This window comes from Pongo abelii, chromosome 16 (genome assembly GCF_028885655.2).
Source record: "Pongo abelii isolate AG06213 chromosome 16, NHGRI_mPonAbe1-v2.0_pri, whole genome shotgun sequence".
In the NCBI taxonomy this organism is placed as follows: Eukaryota; Metazoa; Chordata; class Mammalia; order Primates; family Hominidae; genus Pongo; species Pongo abelii.
The window spans coordinates 42,275,929-42,281,928 of record NC_072001.2 but is presented as its reverse complement, the minus strand read 5'-3'; the positions used below and the strand labels follow the sequence as shown (position 1 = coordinate 42,281,928).

At 36.8% G+C, this 6,000-nt stretch overlaps 1 long non-coding RNA gene across 2 annotated transcripts in view; it reads left to right on the top strand.

Annotated features, from left to right (window-relative positions):
* Window positions 1-510: 510 nt before the first annotated feature.
* LOC129050081 (uncharacterized) overlaps window positions 511-6,000 on the top strand; it is a 28,793-nt gene continuing 23,303 nt past the window's right edge. Inside the window, exons 1-2 of one of the 2 annotated variants that reach the window (XR_010137452.1) lie at window positions 511-2,910; window positions 3,615-3,673. This is a non-coding gene — a long non-coding RNA (uncharacterized LOC129050081). Of the gene's footprint in view, window positions 2,911-3,614; window positions 4,962-6,000 lie in introns of those variants that run through there. The other variant, XR_008513527.2, reaches the window with a different exon arrangement.

Genomic DNA, 6,000 nt, shown 5'->3' with positions numbered 1-6,000 from the left:
ATGGGTAGTTTTACAATCCTCACTCTCCTGCCACCCTCCACCCTGAAACAGGCCCCAGTGTCTATTGTTCTCTTTGTGTTCATGTATACGCACTGGTTAGCTCCCACTTCTAAATGAGAACGTGGTATTTGGTTTTCTGTTCCTGCATTAATTCGCTTAGGATAATGGCCTCCAGCGGCATCCATGTTGCTACAAAGGACATGATCTCATTTTTTATAGCTGCCTAGTATTCCATGGTGTATATGTACCACATTTTCTTGATCCAATCTACTGTTGGTGGGCATTTTGATTAATTCTATGACTTTTCTATTGTGAAAAGTGCCAGGACAAACATATGCATGCATGTGTCTTTGTGGTGGAACCATTTATATTCCTTCAGGTATATACCCAGTAACGGGGTTGCTAGGTCAAATGGTAGTTCTTTAAGTTCTTTGAGAAATCTTCAGATGGTTTTCCACAGTGGCTGAACTAATTTACATTCCCACTAGCAGTGTGTAGGTGTTCCCTTTTCTCTGCAACCTCACCAGCCTCTGTTATTTTTTGACTTTTGAGTAATAGCCATTCTGACTGATGTGAGATGGTATTTCATTGTGGTTTTGATTTGCATTTCCCTAATGATTACTGATATTGAGCATTTCTTCATATGCTTGTCAGCTGTGTGTATGTCTTTTTTTGAGAAGTATGTTCATGTCCTTTGCCCCCTCTTTTTAAATGGGGTTTTTTTTTGCTTGTTTATTTGAGTTTCTTACAAATTCCAGATATTAGTCCATTGTCAGAGGCATAGTTTATAAATATATTCCCCATTCTGTAGGTTGTCTGTTTATTCTGTTGATAGTTGCTTTTGCTGTGCAGAAGTTCTTTAATTAGGTCCCACTAGTCAATTTTTGTTTTCGTTGCAATTGCTTTTGGAGTCTTTGTCATGAAGTCTTCGCCTGGGACAGTGTCCAGAATGGTATTTCCCAGATTTTCTTCTAGGATCTTTATAGTTTTAGGTCTTACGTTTAAGCCTTTAATTCATCTTGTGTTGATTTTCGTATATGGTGAAAGGAAGGGGTACAGTTTCAGTCTTCTGCATATATCTAGCCAGTTATTCCAGGAGCATTTATTGAATGGAGAGTGCTTTTCCCTTTGCTTGTTTCTGTCAGCTTTGTAAAAAATCAGACGGTTATAGTGTATAGCATAATTCCTGTGTTCTCTATTCTCTTCCATTGGTCTGTGTGTCTGTTTATGTACCAGTACCATGCTGTTTTACTTACTGTAGCCTTGTAGTACAGTTTGGAGTTGGGTAATACGATGCCTCCAGCTTTGTTCTTTTTGCTTAGGATTGCTTTGGCTAATTGGGCTCCTTTTTGCTTCCAAATAAATTTTATATATTTTTTTTACTAATTCTGTAAAAAATTTCATTATTAGTTTGATGAGAATAGTATTGAATCTGTAAATAGCTTTGGGCAGTATGGCCATTTTTTACAATACTGATTCTTCCTATCCATGAGCATGGAATATTTTTCCATTTGTTTGTGTCATCTCTGATTTCTCTTAGCAGTGTTTTATAATTCTCATTGTACAGATCTTTCACCTCCCTGATCAGCTGTATTCTTAGATATTTTATTCTTTTTGTGGCTATTGTGAATAGGATCACATTCTTTTTTTTTTTTTTTTTTTTTTCTGAGACTGAATCTTGCTCTGTTGCCCAGGCTGGAGTGCAGTGGCATGATCTCGGCTCATTGCAAGCTCTGCCTCCTGGATTCACACCATTCTCCTGCCTCAGCCTCAGCCTCCTGAGTAGCTGGGACTACAGGCTCCCGCCACCATGCCCGGCTAATTTTTTATATTTTTGGTAGAGACGGGGTTTCACTGTGTTAGCCAGGATGGTCTTGATCTCCTGACCTCGTGATCTGCCCGCCTCGACCTCCCAAAGTGCTGGGATTACAGGCGTGAACCACCGTGCCCGGCCAATCGCATTCTTGATTTGGCTCTCAGCTTGGACATTATTGGTATATAGAAATGCTGCTGATTTTCATACATTGATTCTGAATCTTGAAACTTTGCTGTAGTTGTTTATCAGATCTTGGAATATTTGGGCAGACACTGTGGGGTTTTCTAGGTATAATGTTATATCATCTGTGAAGAGAGATAGTTTTCCTATTTGGATGCCTTTTATTTCTTTCTCTTGCCTGATTGCTCTGGCTAGGACTTCCAGTACTATGCTGAATAAAAGTGATGAGAGTGGACATCCTTGTTTTTTTTCTGGTTTTTAAGGGGAATGCTTCCAGGTTTTGTCCATTCAGTGTGATGTTGGTTGTGGGTTTGTCATAGACGGCTGTTATTATTTTGAGGTATGTACTTTTGATGCCTAGTTTGTTGAGGGTTTTTAACATGAAAGGATGTTCAATTTTATCAGAAGCCTGTTCCGCATCTGTTGAGATGATCATGTGGTGTTTGTTTTCAGTTCTGTTATGTGATGAATCATGTTTATTGATTTGTGTTGTTGAACCAATCTTGCATCTCAGAAATAAAGACTGTTTGATCGTGGTGGATTAGCTTTTTGATGTGCTGCTGGATTCTGGTTGCTAGTATTTTGTTGAGGATTTTTGCATATTCATCAGGGATATTGGTCTGAAGTTTTCTTTATTTACTGTGTCTTTGCCAGGTTTTGGCATTAGCAGGATGATGACCTTTAAAAGGTGTTGTGAATTTGAAAATCACCTCTACTGATAGGCTTTCCTTGTCCCCTATCTCTAAAGAAGCCACCCAGTATCACTCCACCAAATCCTTCCATTTCATTATCTATGTAGTACTTTTCACAATCCTGTATTTTTCTTGTTTGTTACTATCTGGATCCACTTTTGGAATGGAGTCTACCTTGTTTTCTGCTGTATCTACAGGGCCTCGAACAGTGATGAACACAGAGTAAGTTTCAATGGTTATTTGTTACATGAATGTGTTTATAAAAAGGCAGAAAAATGATAGTAACCCCGCTAACAGCTGACTGGTTTGGATTAGATTATGATATTTGAAAGAATCAAAGCTCTTGCTGATGGTGGTAGATATCTCAAGTTTTTCCCATGAATTCACAATGATATAAGACTGAACTTACTTCTGACTGCCATTGTAATGCACAATGTATTATCAGCTCGCTAAAATATGCTTTCGTTTTCTTGTAATTAATATTGAGTAGGGCAGTAGCACCAGAAACAGTGCAAGGCACTGCAGAAGCGGGAGTAAACTGGTAAAAGGGCTAACATTTATGGAGCACTTACTATATGTCATGAATACTTGTGTAAATTTTTCTGCTTGGATTTTACCCAATTTATTGATCTATTCTTCTTTTGATGAACATTTCCTGTTTATACTGATAAACATTTTAACTCATGTCTCCTCGTGCACACATGCAATCATTTCTCTTAGGGTATTGGTTCTTAATTTGTGGTCCTTGAACAAGAGCTTAACCTCCATTAGATTACTGAGTCAGAATCTCTGTGGATGGGACCCAGGGTCTGGGTTTTAATAAGCTCTCCAGGTGATCATGATGCACATTAGAACCACCTGGAGAGCTTTTAACAAAACCTAGGGGTTGAGCCCTACCCGAGAACAATTACGTCATGATCTTGCAGGATGGGGCGCTGTGATTCTGTGGTGTTGCCGGAGTTGAGAGCTATGGCTATCAGTTAACGTAAGTAAAAGTTGGATTTTCAGGTCCTAGGGGATGGGGTTGTTAAATTTTACTAAGTGAATTCAGATTGCTTTTCCCAAATGGTTGTTCTGATTTATGCTCCCACCAGCTCTTGATGAGTATTCTTGTTGGTCCACGTCTTTACCAAAACTTGTATTGACTTTTTAATTATTGGTGTTTTGATAGGTGTGAGATGGTATAATTTTAATTTGTGTTTGTTTGATTAGTAATGAGATTGAGCATCCTTTTGTATGTTTAAAGGCCCCCAATACTTTTTTCTTCGTGAAATGCCTGTTCATGGTCTTCTGCTATTTTTTCCTACTAAATTGTCTTCTTATTGATTTGTGGTAAATCTTTATGTGTTCTGGATACTAATTCTTTGTTCATTATGTACGGTGGAACTTTTCTACATTTTGGCTTTTTATTTTCATGAGGAGGTACTTTAATTAACAGAAATTGTAAATTTTAAGTAACTGAATGGTTTTTTGTCCTATTAGTGTTTGTGGCTTTCTTCTTCTTTTTGTTTTTTTTTTGTATCCTGTTTGAGAAATCTTTCCATATCCAAAGTTCAAAAGAGATTCTTCTACACTTTCTTCTAAAAGTCAGACTTTTACCTTACACATTTAAGTACTTATCCATTAGTGGTCTGAAGTAGGTCTCTGTTTTCACTTATTTTCCTTATGGATTAAAAACTGTTAACTAATTGTTTACTAATTAACCTATCTTTTCCTTACCAAACTACCATGCCAGCTTTGTTTATGTATTTGTTTTAGATAAATGCACGGGTCTGTTTCTAAACTATTCTATTGATCAATTTGTTCACCCAAGAGCTAGTGCTTCATTATGTTACTTATTATAAATTATGGATTATAATCAGCCCTGACCCATGATAGAGCAAATCCAACTACTTAGTTTTTCTCCAAGAACATCTTGCATTTCTTTTCTTTTTCTTTTTTCAGAGACTGGGTCTCGCTCTGTCACCTAGGCTGGGGTACAGTGGTACGATCATAGCTTACTGCAGCCTTGAATTTCTGGGCTCAAGTAATCCTCCTGCCTCAACCTCCCAAATAGCTGAGATTACAGGCATGCACCACCACATCTGGTTAATTTTTTAATTTTTTGTGAAAATGAGGTTTTGCTTTGTTGACCAGGTTGGTCTTGAACTGGCCTCAAGTGATCCTCCCACCTCAGCCTCCCAAAATGCTGGGATTACAGTCATGAGCCAGCATGCCCTGTCACATCTTGCACTTCAGTGGCTTAACGATTAGCTTGCCAGGTACCATGAAAAGTATTGCTAGAATTCTGATGAAAAATGCATTGAATCTTTAGTTCAGTTTGTGAATATACGTCAACTCTAAAAATGTTGAACCTGCCAATTAATGAGGATAGTATGGCTCTGTTTATTTAGGAGTTCTTTAATGTCTTTTCATACAGTCTTACATTTTTCTACATATAGTCCTTCCAAAATTTCTGTTGGATTTGTCTGAATTTCTTATATTTTTGTTGTTACTATAAATAGTATCTTTACTTTTTAGCTGCAATTTCTAACTGCTGGCATCTGTATATGAAAATGAAATCGATTTCTGAATTAATCTTATGTGTGGCAACTAATAAATTCTTTTATTAATTACAATAGTATTTTATAGATTATTTTGAATTTTCTGTGCAAACAATTATATCATCTGTAAATAACTGTTTTCTTTCTAACCCTTATACAGTGTGTGTGTGTGTATGTGTGTGTGCATGTTTTGCTTTACTACTTACTGGAGTAAATAGGAGTCATAAAAGTAGCATAAATGCAGTAATAGTGAACCTTTGCCTTGTTCCTGATTTTAAAGGCACTGATGTTTTCAACATTTTATCATTGAGAAATATATTTGTGGCAGGGTTTTTTGTTATTTTTTCTTCTCTTGTTCTCTCTCTGTTTTTAGCTAGTCTTGAGCAGTTTAAGAAAGTTCCCTGCTATTCCTAGTTAGCTAAGAAATTTATCTTCTGTGGTTGAATTTCATCAATTGTTACTTCTGCTTGTTTTGAGATAATTATTCAGCATTTCCCCCCACCTTTAGTCCATTAATAGGTTGAATTACCTTAATAAATTTCTAATGTTGACTCAACTTTGCATTAGAATACACCCCCACCTGGTCGTGATTCATTTTCTCTTTTTACATTCCGCAATCAGTTTTTCTAATGTTTTCGTTGAGGATATTTTTACTTTATTTTCACAGATCGGATCACCATGTAATTTTTCTTTCTTGTACTGTTCTGTCTCATGTTGGTATTAAGGCTTTACTCACCTCACAAAATATTTTAGGAGAGTAGACCATTTG